This window comes from Sciurus carolinensis, chromosome 11 (assembly GCF_902686445.1).
Source record: "Sciurus carolinensis chromosome 11, mSciCar1.2, whole genome shotgun sequence".
In the NCBI taxonomy this organism is placed as follows: domain Eukaryota; kingdom Metazoa; phylum Chordata; class Mammalia; order Rodentia; family Sciuridae; genus Sciurus; species Sciurus carolinensis.
Window position 1 is genome coordinate 60,224,716 of NC_062223.1, and position 21,387 is coordinate 60,246,102.

Here is a 21,387-nt window from a genome sequence, read left to right on the forward strand (position 1 = left end):
CATGTATAATCTGAAGTCATTTTCTGACATTTCTTCTATCATACTATCACTGGTTTCTATTAATATAGAATCTAGATTTGTTTGGATCATTTTCTTCCCTTGTTTTTTCATATTGTTCATGTATCTTCCCTTCTACCAGTGCAGATCTGAGGTATTGCAGTTTCCCCTTTATAGGTTTATAATGACCCTATAGGTTTCCAAAACCTTTTTTTTAAAGGGGGAGATCAGTATTAGCAGTGCCCAGTTCAGACAGTATGCAACCGAAACCAAATAGCCCCTATGAGGACATTAACAATATTGTCATAATAAACAGAATGAGTTCAATTATTATTTTCAGTATAACAAATAGATTTACAATAAGGTCTACAGTTTCTAATGGAGGACAAAGAGGATACAGAGGGGTGTAGGATGTAGATGTTAATGGGATAAGAAAAGACTATGTAGAAGTTCTGGATCATAGAGTGCAATTATAATCAAGACGAGTTGATTTTTAGCAGGAAAAAGGGAGAAAGAGACTCTGAGGGAACAGGTAAACAAAAGAAAAAGAGTGAGAAAAGTAAAGAAATAAAAACTTAAAATTTTTCAATAAGGAGAAAAAAGAAAATCTACACTATAACAGTCATATAGTATTCAAACCTCCCAGTCTTCAGTAGCCTGATGCATGAGAGGTACCTGACAATGGGTGTCAAGTCTCCAGCAGGAGTCTCAGGATGGGATCTGCCCCACCTAAAGATTGGAGCTACGGCTTCCAGGATTATCCAAGATGGCCGCTCTGGCTTCCAAATATGTTGGCAAATGGGGAGCTGCAGCTCAGGGTGTGGGCATGGTCAGCTGGAGGTCCTGGAGGCAGGGCGAGGTTGGTCAGGCAGGGGTCCTGGAGGTGGGGTGTGGTTGGTCTGGTTGCGGGATCCCGGAGGCGGGGTGAAATCAGTTGGTCTGGGGGTCCTGGTGATAGGCGCAGTCAGTCTGGGGGTCCTGGTGGCGGGGAGCAGTCAGTCTATGTCAGGGCCCTGGAGGCAGGGAATGATTGGTCAGGCTGAGGGCTCCTGGAGATGGGGCTCAGTCAGTCTGGCCAGGGGTCCTACAGGGCCTGGCTGTTGTATGAAAATGGCAGCAGCTACGTGTAACCAAACCTGCAGGTACTGTGACAGTGAACTTCCAGGCAACAGCAGGCAGCTGGCACTCCATTGGTGGTCTGCGGTCAGTTTGCTGATTGCTGTCGGACGATCGGGAGGTGAACCTTGGGCAGTGGGTGATGGATAGGTGAAAGGCAGGCAATGGACAGGCAAGAGGCAGGCAAATGGTGGATGATAGGTGCCTGACAGTGAGCAATCTACACTCAAAAATGTGTCGATAGACTGGCTGACTGCCGATGATCACAGTAGGCAAATGGGTAAACATCAGGGGATCGATAAGCAGCAAAAACTGCTTCACCAAGAAGCAGATATCCTCTGCTTGAAACCTGAGTTATGGAGCAACAAGGAACGCAACCTCCCTCTAGTCCGCCATCTTGGATCTCCCCATTTTTTTTTTTTTTGAATTGAGGTATAGTTTATGTACAGTAAAATGCACAGATATTAAGTGTTCAGTGTCATGAGTTTTAATAATTGTATACATTCATGACAGCATTATCCAAGACAAGTATTAGTCTTAGTATCTTAGTTTGTTCTGTGTTGCTATAACAAGATACCTGATGCTGTATAAATAAAAGAGGCTTAAATAAAAGTATAAATAAAAGAGGTTTATTTGGCTTATGATTTTTATGGCTGGAAAGTTCATACAGCATGTCATCTGGCATGGCTGCATTACAAAAGTCAGATAACATCACAAGTCAAGAGCTTGTGAGGAAGAGATCAGACTGTGAGAGAGGAAGCAAGAGATCAGGGAGTGGCCAGGCTCACTCTTTTATGCAACTCACTCTTGCAAGATCTAACCTGGTCCTTGGAGAACTACATTTATCCATTCTAAGGCTGGTGCCCTCATATCCTGACCTCCTTCAGTAGGTCCCACCTCTTAAAGATTCACTATCTTTTAATACTGTTAAATTGGGGATCAAGCTTCTAGCACTTGAATCTTTGGGGGGATACACTCAGACCATATCCAAACTGTAGAACAAGGTACAGGACATTTCCATCACCCAGAAAGTTCTCTCATGCCACTTTCCAATTGCTTCTCACACCATCCTGATTCTTCAACACTTCTAGCCACTTTCTAACTTCTATCACCATAATTTTTCTAGTTCTTGACCTTAATATAAATAAAATCATTAAGTATGTATTTTAGCTGGGCACAGTGGTGTTTTCCTGTAATCCCAGTGACTTAGGAAGCTGAGGCAGGGGATAACAAGTTCAAGGCCAGTCTCAGCAACTTAGTGAGACCCTGTTTCAAAATAAAAATAGAAAAAAGGGCTGGGGAAGTAACTCAGTTATAGAGTACTGGCCTAGCATATGCAAGGCCCTGGGTTCAATTCCCAGTACTGAAAAAACAACAAAAATAAACAAACAAAAAACAAGAAACAAGTATTTTAAAATTTCTTTTATTCAATAAAATTGAACTAAATTATTTTTCAGGTTTTTTAGCATAATGTTTATGAGATTTGTCTGTGTTGTCTATCAACGGTTCCTTTTTATTACAAGTAGTACTCTATTGTTATGAATATACTTCTATTTATTTAATCATTCCCTTGTCAATGGATATTTGAGTGTTTCTGATTTTTAGCTATGATGAATATTTTTTACAAATCTTTCTGTAAGCATATGCTTTTATTTCTCTTGGGTGAATACCTAGTGGTGAATAAGTCATAGGTTAACTACATATTTAACTTTATAAGAAACTATAAAATACTTCTTCCAAAGTAGCTGTACCATTTTACACTCCCATTAACAATGTTTCAGTTACTTCACATCCTTGCCAACATTTGGTGGTGATCTTTTTTGACTATTCTAGAGAGTGGGAAATTGCACCTCATCTAGCCTTTTTTTTTTTTTTTTTTTGGTATGGGGATTGAACTGAGGGGCACTCAAACACTGAACCATATCCCTAGTTCTGTTTTGTATTTTATTTAGAGGCAGGGTCTTACTGAGTTGCTTAGTGCCTCAACATTACTGAGGCTGGCTCTGAACTCCTAATGCTCCTGCCTCAGCCTCCAGAGCCACTGGGAATATAGGCATGTGCCTACAATTATGCAGGTTTTTTTTAATTTTTAAAATTTGTTCTAATTTATTATACATGACAGAAGGCATTTATACACTTTGATAGATCATACATAAATGGAATGTAATCTCTTATTTTTTTGATTATACATTTTACATGATCATATTGGTCATGCAGTCATATATGTTCATGAGGTAATATCTGTTTCACTCTACTATCATTCCTACCTCCATACCCTTTTCCTCCCTTCATGCCCCTCTACCTAATATAAAGTAACTCTGTTCTTCCCTCTTCCCCTCCAACTATTATGAATTAGCATCCACAAATCAGAGAAAACATTTGGCCTTTGGTTTTTTGGATTTGGCTTATTTCACTTAGCATGTTATTCTCTAACTCTATCCATTTACCAGCAAATGCCATAATTTCATTCTTCTTTAAAGCTGAGTAATATTCCATTGTGTATATGTACCACATTTTCTTTATCCATTCATCTGTTGACGGGCATCTACGTTGGTTCCATAATTTAGCTATTGTGAAGTGAGCTGCTATAAACACTGATGTGGCTGTGTCACTAGTATGCTGATTTTAAGTCCTTTGGGTATAAACCAAGGAGTGGGATAGCTGGCTCAAATGGAGGTTCTATTCCAAGTTTTCTGAGGAATCTCCATACTGCTTTCCAGAGTGCTTGCACCAATTTGCATTTGCACCAGCAATGTATGAGTGTACTTTTTTTCCCACATCCTCTCCAACACCAATTACTTGTATTCTTGATAATTGACATTCTGATTGGAGTGAGATGAAATCTTAGTTTTGATTTGCATTTCTGTAATTGCTAGAGATGTTGAACATTTTTTCATATATTTGTTCATTGATTGTATATCTTCTGTGAAGTGTCTGTTCAGTTCCTTAGCCTATTTATTGATTGGGTTATTTGTTTTTTGGTGTTAAATTTTTTGAATTCTTTATATATCTAGGGATTAATGCTTTATCTGAGGTGCATGTTGTAAAGATTTTCTCCCAATCTGTAGGCTCTCTCTTCACATTACTGATTGTTTCTTTTGCTGAGAAAAAGCTTTTTAGTTTGAGTTCATCCTATTTATTGATTCTTGACTTAACTTCTTGCAGTTTAGGAGTCTTGTTAAGGACATCTGATCCTAGGCTGATATGGTGAAGATTTGGGCCTACTTTTTCTTCTAGTAGTTGCAGGGTCTCTGTTCATCTAGTCTTAATTTACATTTCTCTGATAACAAATGGTGTTGGGCATTATTTTATATGCTTCTTGGTCATTCAAGGATCTTTTTTTTGTGTGTGTGTGTGAAATGCTTATTCAAGTCTTTTGGCCTTTGGTTTTGTTTGTCCTCTTTCTGGGGTCCTAGGGATGGAACTCAGGGCATTACACATGCTAGGCAAGGGCTCTATCATTGAGCTATATCCCTATTCTCTGCCCACCCCCACCTACTTTTTATTATTTGAGACAGAATCTTGTTAAGTTACTGAGGCTGGCCTCAACTTTGGAACTCTTCCTGTCTCATCTTGCAAGTCACTGGGATTACTGGTGTGGATCACCATGCCTGGTTATAAATTTTTAATTTTGATTAAGTCTAGTCTGTCCATTTTGCTTGTATGCTTAATGATTTTTTTTTTTTTTTTTTTGCTATAAGATCTTTGCCTTCAAGTTCTCAAAGATACCTTCCCATTTTCTTTCAAAATCTTTATGGTTTTACCTTTAGGTGGCCTATAATCTAGAAAAATCCTCCAGCTGTTTATCTTTCATAACCTTGTCATTTCCGAAGAGTCCAGGCTACGTTTTTGTGTAGAACGTCCTTTGATATAGACTGGTCTGAATGTTTACTCATAATTAGATACTTTAGACAGGTCTGGCAGGTATACCACACAGGTGGTGTGTCCTCGGTGCATAATCACGCCAAGGAGGCACAGGACTTCAGCTTGTCTTATAATAGGGGTGATACTTGGTTTTCATTTGGTTAAGGGATGTCCCCTAGATTTCTTCATTGTAAAGGCATTTATCTCCCTTTGTAATTTACATAGAATGCAACTTAGAGACTGTGTGAAATATCCTGTTCTCCAATAATCTTGTATCAAATGGTTTTAGCATCTGTTGATTCTTGTCAGAGCTAGTTATTGCAGGGTACTTGTTAGTGATTTTCTAATGTTGTCATTCTACATTCATGAGTTGGCATTTTTTTTTTTTTTTTGTAAAGAAGAATTTTCCCTTTCTTCCCCCGTGAAAAGGATTTTCATTTACTATTATTGCTACTTCACTATTTCACCTCAGTTTCCCCTCACTTGTAAAGAGTGGGATGATCAAACTTTTTATACAGTAAGGGCTAGATAACTGTGAGTTTCCTTCCTTTCTTGTCAATCTCCTCTACTCCCAACTTCCTGCCACAAGTTACCTACCATGCAGTGAGTGCAGGTGGACCAGGTGCATTATGTGTCCTAGTGAATATGGTCTCACAATAGCCTTACAGGATAGAATTATTTTTCCCTTTTTACAGAAGGGGAAACTGAGGCTGGGAGGTCATGAGATACTGTGCACTCTTCCATTCCATGACACAGGTATGTGTGGGGATCTATCATGATAACTGCTGCAGCAGGGCCTGGGCACAAGGGAGCATCTGCAGCATCAGGGAATGCTCCTGTGTGTCTTATATTAGACAAGGAAAGGCAAACACAAGGGCCTGTGTCCACAGGGAGGGAGGGCAGGGGGTGGATCTCTTGCTGACGTTTCCACTTGAGTTAATATAAGCCCTGCCTTCTCTCTAGGTCTCTATTTTTCTACCTGTAAATATGAACAATTTCTAAAAGAAGACTGACAGGCAAGCCAAGGAGACCTGTGAACAGGGTGGTGGTGGGAGTGCTTATGGATGAGGAGTTGCAGATTCTAGACCTTTCTTGGTCACAAAGGTCCCTTGAATCCTCACATAAGTATTCCAACATCCTTGTTTTATAGAAAAAGAAATAGAAGATTAAAGATCAGCTTTCTCTCTCTCTCTCTTTTTGGTTGGGGAGGTGCTTAACCACTGAGCCACATCCCCAGCCCTATGTTGTATTTTATTTAGAGATAGGGTCTCATTGAGTTGCTTAGTGACTAGCCATTGCTGAGGCTGACTTTGAATTCAGATCCTCCTGTCTCAGCCTCCCGAGCTGCTGGGATTACAGGAACGTGCCACTGGGCCTGGTACCAAAGGTTATCTCTAACGACCTTTCTAGCTATAAGATTCTGTTATGGGGTTTTTCAAGATGGCGGACTAGAGGGTGGCTGCATTTCATGTTGCTCCAGGACTCAGGATTCAAAAGAGGAGATAGTGAGAGACTTGGGACCAACTCAAAGCTGCCGGGTGAGTCTCTCCCGTTGGGGAGGCGTCCTGGATGGGGCGGTAGTCCCTGAACGCAGGGAACTTTGTGAAGTAGAGTTGCCCGGCGAGACACCCCTCCCCCCGTTGGAGCAGTGAACTCGGAAAACTGAGAGCATCGTAGAGGTGGCTGCTCAGCACAGCACTTGGACTTGGAGCAACCACTGGGGCTCCGGGCGGCTGCCTAGAGGAGGAGCTGTGTGGCGAGTTATTTGGACTCAGAGTGACCACTTCTGAACACCGGGGGGCTGCCCGGAGGAAGAGGAGGAGCGCGGCGAGTCGCTTGGTTTAGGAGTGACTGCATCAGAGCTCCGGGTGGCTGCTCAGAGGAGGAGGTGAATGGTGAGTTGTTTGGACTCAAAGGAATCGCTCCAGAACACTGGGGGCCTGCCCGGAGGAGGAGCGCAGTGGGTTGCTTGGTCTCGGAGCGACTGCTCCTGAATACCCGGGGGGCTACCCGGAGGAGGAGGAGGAACAGGGAAGGTCACTTGGACTCGAAGTGACTGCCTAGGGCTACGGGCGGTTGGCGGGAGGAGGAGACGCGAAGTGAGTTGCTTGGACTCCTAGTGACCATGTGGGAACACCGGGCGGCTGTCCGGAGGAAGAGGTGTGTGGCGGGTCCCTGGGACTCGAAGCGACTGTACAGGGCTCCAGGTGGCTGCTCAGAGGAGGGGCCACATAGCCAAGCGATTAGGCGCAAAGCAGGGTCCCAGGAACTAGGAGGCTTCTTGGTGGAAGAGCTGCACAGAGACACGCTTAGGGCAGAGCGAAGTTTCCAGGACTGCGGGCAGATTCTCTGAGGAGAGGCAGCCTAAGGAGACTCGTCTGTGAAGGATGAGGCTCCCAGACCCAGGAGGTAGGTCCGGGCCCCTGGGAACATTGCACAGGAAGGCAGCCAAGCCCAGGTGGTAGTTGTAGATTGAGGGGAACCTCTAGGAGGGGAACTGACCAGCAAGATCTCCCCACCAGGTGAGTCTTCCCTGCCGGGTGAGGTTTTCCCACAAGGACGGTAAAACCAGAGACACAGGCACAAACACGCCTTGCCTCAGCCCGCAGCCTAGTTCCCCTTTGGATGACCATTGGTCAGCAAGTGGAGGCACCTCTGCCCACTATCAGGGAATATACCCCACCTGAGGGTCACCACCCCTAGAGAGGCAGCTTCCTTGTGGAGCACTGCATTATCAACTTCCTCCAAGACTTCAGGCTACTGAAGGATAAGAGGGGATATACTAGCAATCTTCAGGGACATTATAAGTCAATAAGGAAATCTGCGATATCTTAGCAGTCCACTGATACCTGAACAATATGAGAAAACAAGGGAAGAAAATGCCCCAAACAAATCTAGATGTTACATCAATAAAATCCAATGACAGCATGGCAGAAGAAATGACAGAAAGGGAGTTCAGAATGTACATAATTAAAAGGATCAGGGAAGCAAATGATGAGATGAAAGAGCAAATGCAGGCATTGAATGACGAGATGAAAGAGCAAATACAGGCATTGAATGATCACACCAATCGACAGTTAAAAGAGCAAATACAGGAAGCAAAAGACTATTTCAATAAAGAGTTAGAGATATTGAAAAAAAAAAACCAAACAGAAATCCTTGAAATGAAGGAAACAATAAACCAAATTAAGAACTCCATAGAAAGCATAACCAACAGGATAGAACACCTGGAAGATAGAACTTCAGATATTGAAGACAAAATATTTAACCTTGAAAACAAAGTTGAACAAACAGAGAAGATGGTGAGAAATCATGAACAGAATCTCTAAGAACTATGGGATATCATGAAAAGGCCAAATTTAAGAATTATTGGGATTGAGGAAGGCTTAGAGAAACAAACCAAAGGAATGAACAATCTATTCAATGAAATAATATCAGAAAATTTCCCAAATCTGAAGAATGAAATGGAAAATCAAGTCCAAGAGGCTTATAGGACTCCAAATACACAAAATTACAACAGACCCACACCAAGGCACATTATAATGAAAATACCTAACATACAAAATAAAGACAGAATTTTAAAGGATGTGAGAGAAAAGAACCAAATTACATTCAGGGGGAAACCAATACGAATATCAGCAGATTTCTCAGCCCAGACCCTAAAAGCTAGAAGGGCCTGGAACAACATTTTTCAAGCCCTGAAAGAAAATGGATGCCAACCAAGAATCTTATACCCAGCAAAACTTACCTTCAAATTTGACGATGAAATAAAATCATTCCATGATAAACAAAAGCTAAAGGAATTTACAAAAAGAAAACCAGCATTACAGAACATTCTCAGCAAAATATTCCATGAGGAAGAGTTAAAAAACAAAGAAGCAAATCAGCAAAGGGAGGAATTATCCTAAAGGAATTGTCAAATAAAGGAGGAACCAAGTTGTGTCCAAAAAATAAATAAATAAAATTAAAAAAAATTAACCAAATGACCGGGAATACAAATCATATCTCAATAATAACCCTGAATGTTAATGGCCTGAATTCATCAATCAAAAGACATAGACTGGCAGATTGGATTAAAAAGAAAGATCCAACAATATGTTGCCTGCAAGAGACTCACCTCATAGAGATACCCATAGACTAAAGGTGAAAGGATGGGGAAAAACATACCATGCACATGAACTCAGAAAAAAGCTGGAGTATCCATCCTCATTTCAGATAATGTGGACTTCAAGCCAAAGTTAGTCAGAAGGAAAGAAGGACATTTCATACTGCTTAAGGGAAGCATAAATCAGCAAGATATAACATCTATGCCCCAAACAGTGGCTCATCCATGTATGTCAAACAAATCCTTCTCAATTTTAGAAACCAAATAGACCATAACACAATAATACTAGGTGATTTTAACATGCCTCTCTCACCACTGGACAGATCTTTCAAACAAAAATTGAACAAAGAAACCATAGATCTCAATAACACAATCAATAATTTAGACTTAACAGACATTTATAGAATATACCATCCAACCAAGAGCGAATACAATTTCTTCTTCTCAGCAGCACATGGATCCTTCTCTAAAATAGACCATATATTATGCCACAAAGCTAATGTTAGCAAATACAAGAAGATAGAGACACTACCTTGTATTCTATCAGATCATAATGGATTGAAGTTAGAAATAAATGAAAGAGTAAAAAACAGAAACTACTCCAACACCTGGAGATTAAACAATATGCTATTATATGATGAATGGATAACAGAAGATATTAGGAAGGAAATTAAAAAATTCTTAGAGGTAAATGAAAACAAAGAAACATATCAAAATCTCTGGGACACTATGAAAGCAGTACTTAGAGGAAAATTTATTTCATGGAGCGCATTTAATAAAAGAAGTAAAACTCAAAAATAAACGACCTAACACTACAGCTCAAAGCCCTAGAAAAAGAAGAACAGGCCAACACCAAAAGTAGTAGAAGACAGGAAATAGTTAAACTCAGAGCTGAAATCAATGAAATTGAAACAAAAGAAACAATACAAAAAATTGACAAAATAAATAGTTGGTTCTTCAAAAAAATAAACAAAATTGATAAACCTTTAGCCACACTAACAGAGAAGACGAGAGAAAACCCAAATCACTAAAATTCGGTATGAACAAGGAAATATCACAACAGACACGACTGAAATACAAAACATAATTAGAAGCTATTTTGAAAATCTATACTCCAACAAAATAGAAAATTTTGAAGACATCAACAGGTTTCTAGAGACATATGAATTACCTAAACTGACCGAGGAGGACATACACAATTTAAATAGACCAATTTCAAGTAATGAAATAGAATAAGTCATCAAAAGCCTACCAACAAAGAAAAGTCCAGGACCAGATGGATTCTCAGCCGAGTTCTACAAAACCTTTAAAGAAGAGCTCATTCTAATACTTCTCAAAGTATTTCATAAAATAGAAGAGGAGGGAACCCTCCCAAACTCATTCTATGAAGCCGATATTACCCTGATACCTAAACCAGACAGAGACACATTGAGGAAAGAAAATTTCAGACCAATATCCTTAATGAACATCAACGCAAAAATTCTCAACAAAATTTTAGCAAATCGCATACAAAAACATATTAAAAAGATAGTGCACCATGATCAAGTGGGTTTCATCCCAGGGATGCAAGGTTGGTTCAACATCAGGAAATCAATAAATGTCATTCACCATATCAATAGACTTAAAGTCAAGAATCACATGATTATTTCAATAGATGCAGAGAAAGCATTTGATAAAATACAGCACCCCTTCATGCTCAAGACACTAGAAAAAATAGGGATAGTGGGAACATTCCATAATATTGTAAAGGCCATCTACGCTAAGCCCATGGCTAATATCATTCTATTTGGTGAAAAACTGAAAGCATTCCCCCTAAAAACTGGAACAAGGCAGGGATGCCCTCTTTCACCACTTCTATTCAATATTGTCCTTGAAACTCTAGCCAGAGCAATTAGACAGACCAAAGAAATTAAAGGGATACGAATAGGAAAAGAAGAACTCAAACTATCCCTATTTGCTGATGATATAATTATATACATAGAGGAACCAGGAAATTCCACCAGAAAACTTTTAGAACTCATAAGTGAATTCAGTAAAGTAGCGGGATATAAGATCAATGCACACAAATCTAAGGCATTTTTATACATAAGTGATGAATCTTCAGAAAGAGAAATCAGGAAAACTACCCCATTCACAATAGCTTCGAAAAAAATAAAATACTTGGGAATCAATCTCACAAAGAGGTGAAAGACCTCTACAATGAGAACTACAGAACACCAAAGAAAAAATTAAAGAAATCCTTAGAAGATGGAAAGATTCCCATGTTCTTGAATAGGAAGAATTAATATTGTCAAAATGGCCATACTACCAAAAGTGCTATACAGATTCAATGCAATTCCAATTAAAATCCCAATGATGTACCTTACAGAAATAGAGCAAGCAATTATGAAATTCATCTAGAAGAATAAGAAACCCAGAATAGCTAAAGCAATTCTTAGCAGAAAGAGTGAAGCAGGGGGTATCACAATACCAGATCTTCAACTCTACTACAAAGCAATAGTAACAAAAACAGCATGGTATTGGTACCAAAATAGAAAGGTGGATCAATGGTACAGAATAGAGGACACAGACACTAACCCAAATAAATACAATTTTTTCATACTAGACAAAGGGAACAAAAATATGCAGTGGAGAAAAGATAGCCTCTTCAACAAATGGTGCTGGGAGAATTGGAAATCCATATGCAACAGAATGAAACTAATCTCTCACCATGCACGACACTAAACTCAAAATGGATTAAGGACCTTGGAATCAGACCAGATACCCTGCATCTTATAGAAGAAAAAGTAGGTCCAGAGCTTCAACATGTCAGTTTAGGACCAGACTTCCTCAACAGGACTCCCATAGCACAAGAAATAAAAGCAAGAATCAATAACTGGGATAGATTCAAACTAAAAAGCTTTCTCTCAGCAAAGGAAACTATCAGCAATGTGAAGAAAGAGCCTACAGAGTGGGAGAAAATCTTTGCCAATCATACTTCAGATAGAGCACTAATTTCCAGAATCTATAAAGAACTCAAAAAACTCCACACCATGAATGCAAATAATCCAATCGACAAATGGGCTAAGGAAATGAATAGACACTTCACAGAAGAAGATCTACAAGCAATCAATAAACATATGGAAAAATGTTCAACATCTCTAGTAATAAGAGAAATGCAAATCAAAACCACCCTAAGATTCCATCTCACCCCAATTAGAATGGTGATTATCAAGAATACAAGCAACAACAGGTGTTGGCGAGGATGTGGGGAGAAAGGTACACTCATACATTGCTGGTGGGGCTGCAAATTAGTGCAGCCACTCTGGAAAGCAGTGTGGAGACTCCTTAGAAAACTTGGAATGGAACCACCATTTGACCCAGCTATCCCACTCCTTGGCCTACACCCAAAGGACTTAAAATTAGCATAGTACAGAGATACAGCCACATCAATGTTCATAGCTGCTCAGTTCACAATAGCCAGATTGTGGAACCAACCTAGATGTCCTTCAGTTGATGAATGGATAAAGAAACTGTGGTATATATATATACAATGGAATATTACTCAGCCATAAAGAATGATAAAATTATGGCATTTGCAGGCAAATGGATGAAACTGGAGAATATCATGCTAAGTGAGATAAGCCAATCTCAAAAAACCAAAGGACGAATGATATTGCTAATAAGTGGAGGATGACACATAATGGGGGGTGGGAGGAGTTAGTGTTAGGGTTAGAGTTAGGGTTAGGGAGGGGGCCAAGAATGGAGGAAGGAAGGACTGTACAGAGGGAAAAGAGGGGTTGGAGGGGTGGGGGGAAGGGAAAAAATAACAATGGATCAAACAACATTACCCTATGTAAATTTATGATTACACAAATGGTATGCCTTTACGCCATGTACAGAGATACAACATGTATCCCATTTGTTTATAAAAAAAAAAAAAAAAAAAAAAAAAAGAAACCACACACACACAAAAAAAGATTCTGTTATCTCTGATCCATTCCTTGTTATCCAGGGCAAAAGCAGAGTTTCAGGACACCCATTTGCTATCCCTGCCAGATATGTACTCTGCTATGGCCGTGTGCATTTAAGGAGCTGACTAGGGCCCCTAGAGGAGCCAGGGCCTCCTGGGGCCCAGCTTGCCCCTTCCCATCTCTCTCCCACACCAATTCCTTAGGAACTCACTCTTAATTTTTTCATCATCCTCAAAGCATAGAGAGTAGTTCACGGTCAAAACTTCTAAAGTACTCTGAGGCTTATGAATGGAAAGAAAATGCCTAACACATAACAGTAAGTGGTGGTCCTTCCTCCATAATAGCAACATGTGATGATCATTGGTAGTAAAGCATGTTCTCTCCAGAGGACACAAATGCACGTTCTCATTTAATCCTTTTTTTTTTTTCTTTTTTTTTTGTGGTGCTGGGAATTGAATACAGGGCCTTGTGTGTTCTCGGCAAGAGTTCTACCACTCAGCTACAAACCCCGTCTTAAAAGTAGCTTTTTGTGAAACATCATTGGTCCCTCTTTATAGATGTTCAGGGCAAGTACATGTCTAATAATTGATGGAATCAGGACTGAGAACTTATGTCCATGAGACTCCTAATTCTTGACTCCTCTGACTAGACTAGACTGTTGTCAAACAGAAGATACCAAGCAAAACACCACAGAAGAATTTGGTTTTAAGAATAGTCATGCATCACATAATGATGTTTCAGTCAACAATGGACTGCATGTGTGATGGCGGTCCCATAATAACACCTTGGTGACACCACAGCCATCTGTGTGTATAAGTCACTCTGTGGTGTTTGTATAACAATACAAATGCCTAACAACACATTTCCCAGAAACTATCCCCATTGTTAAGCAACATGTGTCTATAACCTGATAGGCTGACCAGATTGCTTCACCTGGGAGAACTGCTGCTAAAGCAGGAGCATGCTCATGAGTTTTGTTTTGGTCTTAAATGTGAAGTGTTCCCATACGTTCTGCAATATAAGAAAAATAGTAATTAGGACCAATTGATTGTGTCCTGAGGATATTTGTGGATGCTCTGGGACAGGGCTAGGTGTGCTTATCTGAGTGCTTGGGGAAAAGAAGCAAAGAAACTGGCAACTGTAGTCACTGAAGCAGCAACCCTAAGCGATGGAGCAGTATTTAGGGCTATCTGTCTAAGACTTTTTACAATGTGTCAGATAGGTTTGTATTTCCCTGTGAATCTGGGAAGCTGACTGAAGTTGGCTGGTGATAGGATAATGGGGGAAATGACAGTAGTCACTGTTATGAAGTGTTACAGACTCTGAACTCTTCTCTCCCTTCTGAAAAAAGTAACAGTCCAAAAGCTACTGGGGGGTCTGAGAAGGCAGGCATATGTTGGATTTTGTGAGTGGGAAGTGGGGAGAGGAGGGGAGCCTCCTTGGCCAAGAGCCTGGTATTAAGAGGCTAAGCAGTGTGAGGAGGGTGTCTCTGTAAGGGGAGGCCCAGTCTGGGGAATTGGAACCTAAGTGAGATAAGGAGAGTGCTCAATAAAGAGGGTGGTCCCATACAGGTAAGGAGGGCAGATAAGGTGGGTCTGATGACAGACACAGCTGGAACAAGGGCAGAGAGAGGGAAGAGGGCTTCTAGGTTTGAGGGTAGGGAGGGTGGGAGGGCACAGAATGTCAGAGCCTGAGTGAGGTGAGGAGGGCACCCAAGTAGAGAGGGGACCCAGTGGAAGACTGGGTACATAGAGGGGACTGATTAAATGAGTAAATACATCAGGGATTCCGAGAGCTAGGTTTCTCACTGTTGGAGAAGGGAGTTACCTGTTGTGCTGAAATAGAATTGGAGGTACTGGTGTGAACTTGTGGTTTACACCTATGTAACTATATGTGAACACAGAAATAATTATAGCTATAAATGTAGAGTTCTGTTCACTTTAAGGACCTGGGAATAGCAACATCTTAATAGCAACAAGCAAGTTATTTAGCACCAAGATTGTGGTTTCTAACATTTTCCAAGAAGGGGAACTGAGGTCCCTTGGAGAAATGGCTAGCTCAGAAAAGAGTAATAAGATGAGCCTGGAACATGTTTTTTTCTTTTTTCTTTTGTTTCCTCCCTGTTTCTTTTCTTTAAAAAAAGAGTGTGTGTGTGGGGAGGGGTTCTTGCTATGTTATCCAGACTGGCCTTGAACTCCTGGGTTCAAGTGATCCTCCTGTTTCAGCTTCCCAAGTAGCTGGGCCTGTAGGCATATGCCACCACTTCCATCTAGCCTGAAGCATCTTATTGTGACAGAAACTAAGGAAGTACTCAAAAGGGTGACAGGGACACTGTCAAATGGACAGAAGCCAGCTCAAAGGGCTCACATTGGCATTTGAGACAATTTGTATCTCAAAATAATGATAAAACAGATTAGAACTCATCAAATAAGGAACCATAAGTATATATATATATAGGAATAGATGAATCACTGACAATTTGATGAGGAATAGGTTATTTGTGTAGTTTTAAAGCACCTCCTTGCAAAATATATATTTTGCAAAACGCAAAGGGAAGCTAGGGACATAGCTGAGTGGTAGAGTACTTGCACAGCATGTGTGAGGCCCTGGGTTCAATCCTCAGAACAGCAAAACAAATGAACAAACAAACAAAAAGCAGGGGAAGTAAGTAACTGTAGTAGAGAAGGCTGACAGAAACCACCTGAACCAAGTGATCAAAGTGAACATCACCAGTGCAGGCTAACCTGTAACCCTGTGTCACCTCATAGGTGCAATGGGAGGAATACAGCAGCTCTTATGTGGTGTTTCTGCCAAAGATGCAGAAGCTAAATCTAATCATAAGGGACTATCAGACAAACCAAAAAATGTGGAACATTTAACAAAATAGCTGTCCTAAAATCTTTAAAAGTGTCAGTATTTCCTAGGAATCAATAAATGGGATGGATTGAAACTAAAAAAACTTCTTCACAGCAAAGGAAACAATAATTTGAAGAGAGAGTCCACAGAATGGGAGGAAATCTTTACCACACATACCTCAGATACAGCACTAATCTCCAAGACATATCAAGAACTCAAAAAACTTAACACCAAAAGAACAAATAACCCAATCAATAAATGGGCTAAGGAACTGAACAGACACTTCACAGAAGAAGAAATACCATCAATCAACAAACACTTGGAAAAAATCTTCATCATTTCTTGCAATTAGAGAAATGCAAATCAAAACTGCTCTAAGAGTTCATCTCACTCCAGTCAGAATGGCAATTATAAAAAATATAAGCAATAATAGGTGTTGGCGAGGATGTGGGGAAAAAGGTACACTCATACATTGCTGGTGCGAATGCAAATTGGTGCAAGCACTCTGGAAAGCAGTATGGAGATTCCTCAGAAAACTTGGAATGGAACCACCATTTGAACCAGCTATCCCACTCCTTGGTTTGTACCCAAACTATTTAAAATCAGCATTCTACAGTGACACAGCCACATCAATGTTTATAGCAGATCAATTCACAATAGCTAAACTATGGAACCAACCTAGGTGCCCTTCAACAGATGAATGGATAAAAAAAATGTGGTATATGTACACAATGGAATATTACTCAGCCTTAAAGAAGAATGAAATTATGGCATTTGCAGGTAAATGAATGGAACTGGAGACTATCATGCTAAGTGAAATAAGCCAATCCCAAAAAAACAAAGTTTGAATGCTTTCTCTGATAAGCGGATGCTGATCCATAGTGGGGGATGGGTAGGGAAGAATGAACTTTGGATTGTACAGAGGGGAGTGAGGAGAGGAGTGGGGAGGGTGGGGATGGGAAGCATGGTGGATTGAGATGGACATTATTACCTATGTACATGTATGAAAAAAATTTTAAAAAAAAGTGTCCATATTTTAAAAGTCATCAAAAGACATGAGGAACAGTTATAGACTAAAGGCTAAAGAGTACAACAACTAAATTTATGATCCTGATCCTAATCATTTTGCTGAAAAAAATACTGGGATAAGTAGGGAAACTCGAATAGGGTTTGAAGATTAGATGGTAGTAACATGGCAATATTAATCTCTGATTTTGACTTTTATGATTAAACTGATTAAGAAAATATCCTTGTTTCAAAGAAAAACTTCTTAAAATGTTTTGGGGAAGGGACCAAGGTATCATATTGGCAAATTATGTCAAATGGCTTTTTAAAAAGTACTTTGTATGATACTTGCAACTTTTCCCACAGATTGTATAAAAAAATTAAAGAGGGATTTAAATAAAGATGAATGTTAGAGAAAAAAGAGGGCTTCCTGAGTGAAGCAAAAGGGAAAGGAGTTCAGATCCTGAGCTGGCAGGGTTGCGCATAGGCTGGAAGTTGGGACTTGAGGGGCTGCAGGAAGAGGTGAGGACAAGGAACTCCCCCAACTTTAAAAAAAAAAAAATTTGAGACAAGGTCTCACTATATTACCCAGGCTGACCTTGAACTCCTAGACTCAAGCAATCCTCCTGCCTCGGCCTCCAGAGTAGCTGGGACTATTCACATCTGGCTCCTCACTTTAATTTAGAAGAGAGAAGGCTCACAGGAAGGTGGCTTCCATTTTTCTGGAGAAGCCCTCTCTAGTTTGAGAGTTGCAGAGTGTTAACTACTGGGTCTCTGTGACAGAGATTCTTAAGTAAATAGAATTTGTATAACTGTGAGGGTTAATTTTATGTGTCAACTTGACTGGGCTGTGGGATGCCCAGATATTTAATCAAACATTAACTTGGTGTTTCTGTGAGAGTGTTTTTGAATGATTTGGATGTTTAAATGAAAAGACTGAGTAAAGCAGATTGTTCTCCCTAATGCCAGTGGGCCTCATTCAATCCCTAAAGGTCTAAATAGAACAGAAGATTGACCTCCAACCCCCCCACCCTTCCAACCAAAGAAAAGAAAATTCCTCCTACTTACCTGCCTTCAAGCTGGAACATCTGGGTGTTTTTCTAGCCTTTGCACTGGAATTACACCCAGGTCTCCAGCTTCCTGGCTACAGATCGTAGCCTCTATAATCACACAGGCCAATGCCTTACAAGACAGCCAACCCACCTTCCTCCTTTTCTTTCTTCTATCCTCCCTTCTTTCTACCCTGTCTCCTTGTCTGTCTTCCTACCTTCCTTCCTATACATCAGCTCTGTTTTTCTGGAGAACACTAATACACTTATTTTCCCATTATCTGTCTACCTATCCTACTGTGGAACTGACACTGTAGATTCTCAGGAAAAGATTTTTAAATGAAAAACAAACAAAAAAATTACATGATCCTGTCATTGGAGCAAAGACTAGCACAATGACAGGTGAGAGAGATGAGAACTATGTTGACCTCATGGGGCCCTTTCACTGCTCTGGGAACCAGGAACTGTCTTCCATAGAGGCTGCTTTCTACCACCACTGCAGGGAGGAATGAGGGGACTAGCATTTATTGAGCACTGGCCAAAGGCCATGCTGGGTGCCCTATCGTCAGGCTCCTGGAGTGACCCCCCTTCCTCGAATACTTGCTCCAGATCGGTTCTTCTCTTCTGGCATTTAAAGGACCCATTTCTTCTAAATACTGAGAGCTCCTGAGAGCGGGGGCTATGTGTGGACTACTGGAACTCTAAGATTTGTAGTGTGTACTACCAACAGGTACTGAATAAATAAAAGTGGCATGCCGAAGGTCCCACAGTTGAGTGAGGGGCAGCACCCAGAGTCACTCTCAGGTCTGTCTGACCCCAAAGTCCATGCTTTTCCAGCAGACCATACTATTTCCTGGGTAGTAAAAGAGACTTTTTATAGAGTAGTCATGAATTATTGCTTACCTGGAAGCCGAAAATTCTTGGGCATATGTTTGGTTGACTGAATCACATTTGGAATCATCTTTGAACATGGACCAATTTGCATTTAAGTTATTGGATCACTGCCATGTACATCAGCAGGACCATCTACTGCTGATGTACAATAAAAGTCCTTTACTAGGGCTGGTCAAGGGAAAGAGTTTCAGAACAGAAAGCTCTGTTTATCTCAGTTGGATTTGTCTTGAAATAATTAGGAAAGGGGCTCTGGACAGGTGCAAGGACATGGATATTTTATGTTACTAGCCAAATGATCTTATACAATCCCCTTAAGCTCTGGGGGTCTCAGTACACTTCTCTAAAAATGGGAACAAGGACTCTTGCCCTGCCCACCTCCTAGAGATGTTCTTATCAGGAAAAAAAGGAGAAAGCACACTGATTTAATGTCTTTAATCCACTGTAAGCTCCATCCTCTCAGAAGCAGCCCAAATACCACTGTGTACACTCAACTGAGGATCATGTAAAACTTAAAAAAAGAAAAGCATTATTTTGTTTTTACTAACTGGAAAAATTTCCACGACCAGGCAATGGGCTTGGAAAAATTCACATCTTGTTTCAATCAATTGTAGAAGCCATCAATCCAAAATAGAACTGGCACAGCATATTTGAGCCCAGACTTAAAGGTTACTGCTTAGCCTGTAGAGTGCCTCTCTTTAATTATATGGAATGAAACATATGAAAAAGAATTCTCTACAGTTTAATAGCTTGAGGTTGATAGTGGTGGTTATTAACCATGGGTGTACATTAGAACCACTTGGGGAGATTTCAATAACATGCATTGTCACCCAATACCAGTTACATTGCTTAGGGTAGTTATGCCCAGGCATTTTTTAAAGCTCCCAGATAATTCTAATGGGCAGTAAGATCTATCACTACACAAAAGAGTAATATGAAAAAGCTAGAGCATTATTGTTTGAAGAACTATAATGTGAGTCACAAAAGTGAACCAACACATATTATTAAATTTATAATAATCACAACTTTAATATTTCATATACCCAAAATATTATTTTAACATGTACTAATATAATTATAAATGGGATTTTTACATTTTTATTTCATACCAAATCTTTGATATCTGGTGTACATTATATGCACAGAGAACTATCAATTCAGATAGTGTAAATTAGCTGGAATTCATAAGGCTATGGTACAGAGCTATAATACACACACACACACACACACACACCACACCCATACCCCCCCCCCACATATATACATACATACATTCTTGTTCTAGTGATTACAAGAATTCTAAACCTTACAGAGTGTATTGTTTTTACTGGTACTTTCAGACACATTTAAATAGAGAGCAAAATTGTTGTAATATTCACCATCTTGCTCTGTAAAGTCTATATCACATAGATTTACACAAATGTTTTTGTTAGTGTTATTCCTAAATTGACATATTTGCTACTGTTATAAGGGGGAGAGAATCCAATAACTCATTATAGGACTCTTGATTCTGTGATAATTATCTTGGTTCATTGATTCTAAGAGTTTGGAGTTATTCTCCACATTTTAAGGCATTACATCATATTGTCTGCAAATAAAGATAATCTTATTTCCTTCCTAATAGTTAGATCTTTTTTTTTTTTTCTGGTCTTATTGTACTGGTAAGAATTCCTAAAACAACACTATATGATAACATCACAAGTTGATGTGCTTATTTTTTAAAAAGTGGGAATGTTGGGGCTGGGGATATAGCTCAGTTGGTAGAGTGCTTGCCTGGCATGCACAAGGCCCTGGGTTCAATCCCTAGCACCAAAAAACAAAACAAAACAAAAAACCCCAAAACAACAACAAAACAAAGTGGGAATGTCTAACATTTCATTGTAAAAGAATGTATACATCTAACAGAGATAATCACAAAATTAACATCTGGTTACTTTTAATTCTCTAATACACTTAAAATTTTTTTATTTTGAGATAATTATAGATTTGCAGAGGTTTGCATAGAATACAGCAGTCCTGGTTTATCCTTCACTCAGTTTCTTAATGGTTACATTTTATGTAACTACTGTATAATATCAAACAGGAAATTGATCTTGATACAATGTAGGAATACACTTCAACAGTCATTTTCTCATCAGTGTAAATTTGTGGTGGACAATTCTGTTTTATGTACTATGATTACTATCAAGATACAGAACTATTTAATCACTACAAAGATCCCCATCATTCTGTTCCTTTCTTTATTTTGTGGGGGTGGGGGGCAGGGAGTTGAACCCAGAACTTTGCACACATGCTAGGCCAGCACTCTTCCACTGAGCTACATTCCCAGCTCTTTTTATTTTTGAAACAAGGTTTCACTAAGTTGCTTAGGCTGGCCTTGAACCTGCCATCCTCCTGCTTCAACCTCCAGAATAGCTGCAATTATTGGCAAGTGACACCAGCAGTTGCTATTTTTTTTTTTTTTTTTTGGTACTGGGGACTTAACCCAGGGGCACATTACTACTGAGTTATATCCCCAGCCCTTTTTGCTTTTTGAGACAGGGTATTGCTA